The sequence below is a fragment of the Orbicella faveolata genome, unplaced genomic scaffold, assembly GCF_042242905.1.
Source record: "Orbicella faveolata isolate gen_17 unplaced genomic scaffold, um_ofav_v1 contig_24, whole genome shotgun sequence".
NCBI lineage: Eukaryota > Metazoa > Cnidaria > Anthozoa > Scleractinia > Merulinidae > Orbicella > Orbicella faveolata.
The window spans coordinates 11,427,974-11,437,022 of NW_028301552.1; the positions used below are offsets into that span (position 1 = coordinate 11,427,974).

At 37.1% G+C, this 9,049-nt stretch overlaps 1 long non-coding RNA gene across 1 annotated transcript; it reads right to left on the minus strand.

The window, feature by feature from the left end:
• Window positions 1-1,738: 1,738 nt before the first annotated feature.
• On the minus strand, window positions 1,739-4,798 carry LOC149110395 (uncharacterized). The gene is made up of 3 exons (XR_016207990.1): window positions 4,588-4,798; window positions 2,772-2,808; window positions 1,739-1,799 (listed from the first exon to the last, which is right to left on the minus strand). It is a non-coding gene; the product is annotated as an uncharacterized LOC149110395 (long non-coding RNA).
• Window positions 4,799-9,049: the final 4,251 nt, after the last annotated feature.

Here is a 9,049-nt window from a genome sequence, read left to right on the forward strand (position 1 = left end):
CTGTTTGTAATATTGGAAACTGTAATGCTAGTGCTAAGAGGTCGATTAACAATTATTCTACAATCGTGAGTTGGATGTGAGATGATAGGTAGCCAACGAGGCGCTTAGCGCGCCAATTTAGATATGATCATCTCATAACCAAGTGCCCGAGAAGAATAAGACCATTTTGAAACAACTGTTTAGCTGTAATGCAGAAATTAATACTTGAAATGAACAAATTTTTAAGGCGGAGTATGTTATTAAAACAATAAATGTACCAATAACAGTTAAGACTAGTATTAATACGGAAATGTTACTGATGCTGCTTTTATTTCCACATAATATTGATACTAATAATTCTAACGCTTTTAATAATACTGATGCTTTGCTATATCTATAGTGATGCCAATGCCAGAACCGATGCAATTACCAATGCAGTCCTCATAGTAATACTAATACTAGAATATCGCTTTTGCCATTCTAATGCCAGTGCATTATAGATGCCAATACTAATGTAACTATTGCAACACTTCAGTCCGAAATGCACTATACAATTGCTCATGCCTCGGGTGGTGCCAGAGCAAGTAACAGTGCCATTGCCAATGTTAATGCCAATGTAACAGTGTATACAACATTGATATTAATTCTAATTCTAATAATATCATATTTTATTATATGGAGAAGAGTGTTTTACTGGGAACTAAACCACTCGTAGATTCCATACGCCACTTCATCCGGGACCCGAGTGGCGTATTTTCCGTATGTCACCTTTGTGAGTGTCGTATCGTTCAATGACGGCACGATTCCCGCCTTTTGCTTTTGTTGAATTGGTTTCTCCATATAATAAAAAGAACTTCGCTCACTCGTGAGATATTGTTCTTGCCACGAGAACATAAAATTCATATCTTCGAGCCACCGTGTAATATCCTCTATATACTTACGGCAATGACAATCAGCTCATGCAAAAAGTAAAGCCAAACTAATAGCAATATAATTAGTATATTTACTGTCCATACTATTTATGCTATTTAAATAAGCTAATGCTGATGCTAATGCTAATACAATGCTGATAGCAATACTAATTCCATACCATATGTTTACTCCCAATGCTAATGCTAACGTCGTTTTTGTGCAAAGATATTTTTCCCAATTGATGAGTATTAAATAAAACTTTATTTTGGAATTTTTTTGAGCCATACAATTAATGGCATAACTCCATATCACCTTCATTCTTAACCCCTGTATATCAGGTACTGACTTCCACTCCACGCATAACTCCCAATGAATGCTCTCATGCTAACTGCACCTCACCTATTTGACAACACGCTAATCCGAGCCGACACTTTATAAACACATTAGAGCAGAAGAGGGCTACATTTCGTGAAAATGATGTCACTAAGTAGTTTCACACTTTGTTGGAAATAATTATTAACATTGAAATTAACCGTATCCGATATTCATTATTTATTTTTAGACTGTTATCGAGATCACGTGGTAGAAAACATTTTTTTAAAACAATCAGAACTGTGCATGTACCCTGAGCATTGTGACTTTGAGAAATTTGACGCTATGTATAAATATTATTACTTTTGTCGTTGTAAATATTGATAACTTAATAAACATCCATGGTGTTCAGAAAAGAAACGAATCACTCAGTTTAAAGCCAAATCTATTATACAAGAACATTTCAGACGGATAAATACTCGAATTATACGAAAATTAAAACTATTTCGTCGGTAATATATTGTCTTCTCACCTCCACCTCCTCCTTGCTGACCACCATGAGTAAATGCTATGTTAAGAAGATTAGCGCCGACGACCTAATAAAAGAAATATTATCTAATAAATGAGATGGAATTACTTTGAGGTAGAGCGGTTTTCAATTGCGTGTCGATTATAGTCGAGCAATTACTTTGGTTTTGATTAAATTTGATTTTACTGTGGTTTAAGATTGGCTGAGTAGTCTAATTGGAAAACAGTTGGTTTGGTTTTGGTTTTACGGCACTCAATCTTTCGTAGGGAAAAGGATGACGAACTGGTACATTTATACCCATATATTCTTAGCGCACGAAAACTAAATCAATGCTCATAAAAGACGTACAGAAAAGTTATAATATCTTTGAACCTAGCATACACAATGCCGAAAGCACAGGGATAAATATTGCAAACATATGGTTATCCTTGTACTTTATGAACTGTGTAAAGTTCGCATGACATAGACCTCTTTCGACTGGGCGGTTTGTTGCCCCATTTCAGACCAGTGATGATACTCTTGAGAATTCTTCCTTTCAAATTTTCAAACAGTCGCGCGCATATGAGTAATCAATTTTTAGACGGATAAAAGAACAATACTCTAGTAAATATCGTGTAGTCCGCAATGGCAAAACAAACCACCCAAGTGAAGAAGGTCTGTTGTGGTAAAATGTACAACCGCAGCCATCTTTGATGGAAAACCGCTCTATCTACACTGTTTTGGTTGAATTCTATAACGCTGGTATTGAAAAGATCCCTTCGCATCTTCTTTTGTTTTTTTCACTTCAGCTCCCCCACCCTAGCACCCAAAACCCCCTTGCCCTCCGCGCGCGCCAATCCCACTTACATACCTGTGCAGTGAATTTTTTATTATGCGAGGAGTTTAAGTTGAAATTCATCGTTAAATAATCTTTTTAGTTTATAGGCGTTGATAAAAGCTTTTCTTTCTGTTGTAAGGTAATTCCTATTTATTATTGGTAAGTTTTTTATCTTTAGACAAATTAATTAATAAGCGTAACGTAAATTGACATGATGCTTACTATGAGCAACAATAGCTTGACTTTAGTCATCGTTTTCCTAGATAACAAAGAAAGTGTGAATCAGTGATGAATTAAATCGACTGAGATCGACTGGTCACTGGGTTCGATCACCAGCCGCTGTTCGGGAAAGGAGCCCGCGCTCGTCCACTTCCCGAAGACCCAAGAGTTTCACGATATCCTGTTATTAATGCAGCACTTGTCAAGGACAAGTGTTTTAAATCCATGATTTGGAGAGAAGAAAGGAAATCCCAGAGGAAAACGGCGAAACATCCAGAAACTGATCTCATCTTAAATTTAAAACGACGATTAAGCTAACCACCGTGCAATGGATCGAACCCATAGCACATGCTTCTCGATCGCTAAAATTCGAATAATTCGTGTTTTAATTTGATATTGGAAACTTAGCATTGGGAATTGACGAAGTATAGGCGACACCAGAACTGGCGAGAATCCAGCCATACAAAATCTTAATGGCTTAGAGTACATAGAGAGAGACCTGTTTGAAACGGGACAGGAATCGCGTCAAGAAAAGAGGATGCGTTTTCAGCTACTAGAAATAAATTTGAAACTTTTCCTTGGTTCAGTAGTTTCATTCAGTTTCGCTGGAGAATTTTAAGTTTCCAAAGTCAAGGTATTATTTAGTCTTCTTAGAAACTGAAAAACACTACTTTAATGAAACCACAGTGGATGAAATAGTTGATTTGATGTCAATGGACAATAAAAAAACATGCAATTTTCAATGTCTCTATATATACCGCAAGTAAAGTACGCATAAAGTCATTTCCAATAGCTGATTAATTTCTCACGCAGAATCCCTTACTTATTCAATGCACATGGCTAAAAGCCAGAATTTGAAAATTAACATAATTTTTCTGGTTGTTTTTTTTGGTTTAGATACGTGCGTCAAACAAGGCAAATCATTGATCGGTTCTAAATATTCATTGCAAAACACATAATGCAGCTTATCTGGTCTATTGATAGTTTTCAACAGATGAATTGCCGAATTGTAACGTTCTCAAAGATAGCGTTTTTGTGTTTCTATCACTTTAAGAAATTTCTTCAAACCGTTATAAATATAATTTTCCGTCAAAATAAGACAAGAATATAAACTTTAGTCCCAAGAAACTTGCAGCTGGCTGATGTCTTGCACTGTGTTTTCGCCGCTACTCTTTATTTTAATTCTTGTATTTAAACACTCTACTATCCAATAAGTATAGAAAGTTCGTCTTTATGAGAACAATATCTTAAGGGAGTAAATACTACACGGCAAAATGTTAACAAAATTAAAAATTGCGTTCATAGTTAAAATTGAAACAGAACTTTGCCAGCCGAAAGGACTCATCGGAAAATGTGATCTACTTTATTAAGCATGCAAATAGTCTTTCACCTCGTGTTCTCGGGACTGTTAATAGTATTCCGAGAGAAGGAGAAAGAATTGTTGTTCATTGATATTTTCAAAAATTATGATAGGATTTTCCATTTGCACTGACGATATTCAAACGGGTGAGCACTTTGGAGTTCTTGCAATGCAGTTCGTCCATTTTAACCGAAAAGAACTTTTCTCGACTCAGCAAAATATTAATACATTTGATGCATCAAAATACTCCAGTGAAAACGTTTCTGATATAGATGTCAGTAAACCAGACTTAAAATTAAACATACTAAAGTAAATAGGTTTATAAATAATTTGCGTTCAGACATCTATATTGACGAAGAATATTCCAAACTTTCATACAGTTTAGTTTGCGCTTGAGTGGCATCTGGTTGCAAAAAGTAACGTTTGGTTTAATTTGAAACACAAATTAGGATATCATACCTCGCTCTGGATAAGAAGTCCTGAAGGAAGACTGTGGTTCAATCGAATCCAACGTACAATGTTTAAATTTGCAATTTTATCGCCGAGATCAAAATAATATTACCTGTCCACGAAATGCCGGTTGCAGTCTTGGGGATGCATAAAAGAGTCCAAATATATGCGCCATTGTAGTGCTGAAGTCTCGTGACTCGAAATCATTTTCTAATTGGCTGTCCGTTATGTTGAATTTGAAAGGTTTCTTTAAAGTAAGAATGTGATTGGTTGATTCGTGTGCACCAGGTGTACATGCACAGGTAAATATTCAATTTTAAAACCCTGTTGGAAAATGTTCCAACAGAGCCGTTCAGCTGAACGTCAAATGATTCGCCCTTGTGTCAAATATCATCAGCTGGTGATCTGGCGAGAATACAAACAGATTATTTCTGAACAATGTTTCGGCTCATAAATATCTACAACACCAGAAATTCAAAAAGTCCAAGTACGCCAGAGAAATGAGACGCGTTTTACTGATTAGAAAATTTCTTCTTTCTTTACACTCGCGTTAAAGAACTTCGGGTGAAACTTTGTCTTCAACGCAGATTATTCTCTAAAAAATAGGCCTCTGCAGTTTTTGTCAACTATCAATTATTAATAAAAAGAAGTAAACTTTGGAGTAAGATCAACAGCTATTCAATCCGATGCTGTGTTGTATAGCGGATGAGCTATGAAGGCAATTGATAGCAAGAATAGTCATTTACTGAATGTTGTCATGCAATCAGTGATACACGAATACAGAAGCTATTCAGCGGAAAGTGTATAATAAAACAATAGAGTTATGTTTGTTTTGGGCCCGACTCAGACTCATCATTAGCCAAGTCGCTTTGGCAAGGGTTCAAATGAGCTCTGATAATTATGGCCCAAACGTAGTTATGCCCAAGAACATAAACTTTACTACTATTATTAACACTTCGGAGGGCATTGAGAAAATAAAAACTGAAAAAGAAATGACAACAAAACAGTCTGAATAATCACGCGAGCGTTTATAAGTTGAATGAAAATATACAATACATCAAACAAAGCTGGCTAGAAATTAAAAAATCTTGCTATATGAGTTTTCAAAAATTGAAAAAGACATGAAAAGAAAGTTCGTTAAAGCTTATTTGTAAGTGTTTGAATCAGTCGGCAAGCTAAAATACCCTTTGGCCCGCCAATTTGCAAGTCACAATGCACGACCAAATGGTAACAGCAAGGCTGGTACTCTTATAAAACAAGTTTTCATTTGTTTTGTTTTATTTTTTTTTGCTGGAGCGTTTTAGATCTTTCAAACATTCTCAAAGGCGAGAAAAAAAAATCACATAAAAACTGCCGAGTAAAATATAAATATATAGAAAGTGTATAAATACATGCATGGCTTGTTTTTAAAATAAGCTACCGTTCAAAATGTGAACTCCGCATATCGTCCAATAACAGCAGCAGAGTGGCGTAGTGGAAGCGTGCTGGGCCCATAACCCAGAGGTCCGAGGATCAAAACCTCGCTCTGCTAATTTTTATTTTATTTTATTTATTTTTTTGTTTTGCTTTGTTTTTTGTTTTTTTTTTGTTGTTGTTGTTTTTCTTTTTGTTATTAAGTAGAAGTAAGCGGTTTGTGCGGTCAAGTTAAGAGGCTCAGACAGAAAACACTTTAAAGGGATGGCTCTACAGCTGAACGCATGTGCAAGCTGTAATGTCAGCCCATTTGATTCCATTGTTTATGAAACAATCTAAAGAGAACTGATGACTCTACTGTGAAAGTCTCCTTTGAACATGTCGCGCCATACAGGGAACACGTCAAGCTGAGAATGAGAAAAGAAAGGATTTAATTACTTCTTGATGATGTAATTGGCGCTTAGGTTAAGTCTACTAACATATACTTGAAGCACAGGGCACTAAGAAAACATAGATGGCATTGAGATTGAGATATTAAAAAACTGTCTTCTTTATAAAGGCGTACTCTAAGCTTCGGCGCATCTTGTGACAGTTACGGCATTTTAATGCGTAGTTATGACGTAAACGAGAGCAAGAATGTAATGTAAAGTGTTGAATCATGCATTTGACTCTGCTGAATAGTGGTTTGGCCTTCTGCGGGCCGGGATCTCTGTGCTGATAACCACGAAATAAACGAGATAATGCGAGAACCGGAGATAAACGATAGACGGGGACACACCGAGATGAGAGAAAGATGCGTAGTGGTTCAGTAATGGAGCGAAAATTATAGTCTCATTGTCGACCCCAGACCTGTTCTCTTTTGCGCATGACGGACGGCGAGAAAAGGAAGCAAAAAGAAAGAAAGCACCGGCCCTGTCAAATTAATTAAGGGTCTGGGGTCGAGAATTTTACAGTCCAATGCTCACCCCATACCTTGAACATGCACCACACACTGAAATTATTCCTCTAAATTGATTATTCTGGATATTACAAAGCGTTCATCGTAGATAAGACCGTTCAAAATGAAAACCAACTCAAAGAAAGTCATCGTATTAAAGAAAAAATTATAAGTTTGCAGAGCGAGGTTTTGACCCTCGGACCTCTGGGTTATCGGCCCAGCGCGCTTCCATTGCGCCACTCTACTTTCGGTTGTAAAGCGCGCCTTTGCATCTCAAGTTTGACGCGCAAACTGTGAAATTTTCCGAGCCCACTGTCACATTATGATCATCACGAACGGACAGGGAAATGAAACCACGTTCACACGCTAATACCAAAACCAATCCCCTGCACAGTCTCCCTCCTACACATTGTTTCAGTGCGCAAGATGAATAAAAGATACGTCACCATTATATGTATACAATCATCCGTCCTCGTAGCGCCATGGGATGCATAAGGCCTTACATGTATACAATAATCTATCAAAATAGGTCTTTGTGTGACCCATTGTTCTAAGCGTGACCTTTTTTCCAAGTGTGACTCTTTTTACCAAGTGTGACCCGTTTTTCCAAGAGTGACCCACTTTTCTAAGTGTGACCCATTTTTCCAAATGCAACCCGTTTTTTCAAGTGTGACCCATTTCTCCAAGTTTGACCCATTTTTCTAAGTGTAGCCGTTTTTCCAAGAGTGACCCTTTTTTCCAAGTGTTACTTATTGTTCCAAGTGTGACCCATTTTACCAAGTGTGACCTATTCTTCCAAGTGTGACCCACTTTTGAAAGTGTGTACCTTTTTTCCAAGTGTGACTCATTTTTTAAAGTGTGACCCTTTATTCCAAGTGTGACTTATTTTTCCAAGTGTGACCCTTTTCTACAAGTGTGGCCCATTTTTCTCAGGTGTGACCCATTTTTCCAAGTGTAACCCATTTTTCCAGGAGTGACTCTTTTTTCCAAGTATGTCATATTTTTACAAGTGTGACCTTTTTTTCAATTGTAACATATTTTTCCAAGTGCGACCCATTTTTTCATGAGACACCTTTTTCCAAATGTGTCCCATTTTTCGAAGTTTAACCCTTTCCTACAAGTGCGACCTTTTTTTACAAGTGTGATCCATTTTTCCAAGGGTGACAAATTTTTGCAAATGTGAACCCTCTTTTCCAAGTGTCACCCATTCTTTAAAGTGTGACCCATTTTTCCAAATGTTACCTATTTTTCGAAGTATGACCCATTTTTCCAAGTATGACCCATTTCCAAATGTGCCCCATTTTAATAAGTGTGACCCTTTTTTCCAAGTGTGACCCATTGTTCCAAGTGTGACCTTTTTCCAAGTGTGACCCACTTTTCTAAGTGTGACCAATTTTTTCAAATGTATGTTTGTATGTAACCCATTTTTCCGAGTGCGACCCATTTTTGCAAGTGTTACCTATTTGTCCAAGTGTGACCCATTTTTTCAAATGTGACTCACTTTTCTGACACATTTTTCCAAGTGTGAGACAACTAAAACGATTCTATAACCAGCTGTAAACTGACATAATACACACAGTTACTGTAAGAATGAAGCTGCTGTAGTACATGCCTATCGAATAGGCGCATACACCTGTCACCATCGTTGTAAGCTAATATTTCGAAGAATCTCCCAAAAAATGAAAATCTAGCAGAGCGAGGTTTTGATCATCGGACCTCTGGGTTATGGGCCCAGCACACTACCACTGTGCCAGTCTACTAACGGACACGAAAATTTAAAACCGGGACAGGGAAAATAACTACTAGTGATCGGCGGACGTTTTGTTTTAGCGCTTTTGCTTACACAATAATACTTCTCGTCTCATATTCCCGGCCTGTTAAAGAAACATAGTGAGCTTGATCATGTCGGTTTTGTCATCATTTTGTACAAAAAAACGGTCGTTTGTTTTTCAAGATTCTGGTTGAAAATTACAAAAAGAAAAAGCGGACTCCAGTTGGCAAAACTGCGAATTCGCAAGAGGCTTGTTATGGGAAACTCAAATATGCAAATATTGCCTTTCTTCTCCTAAATCGGGGAGTCCCCTAATTTCATTTTCAATATAGCTTTCTGTTACATTGTTC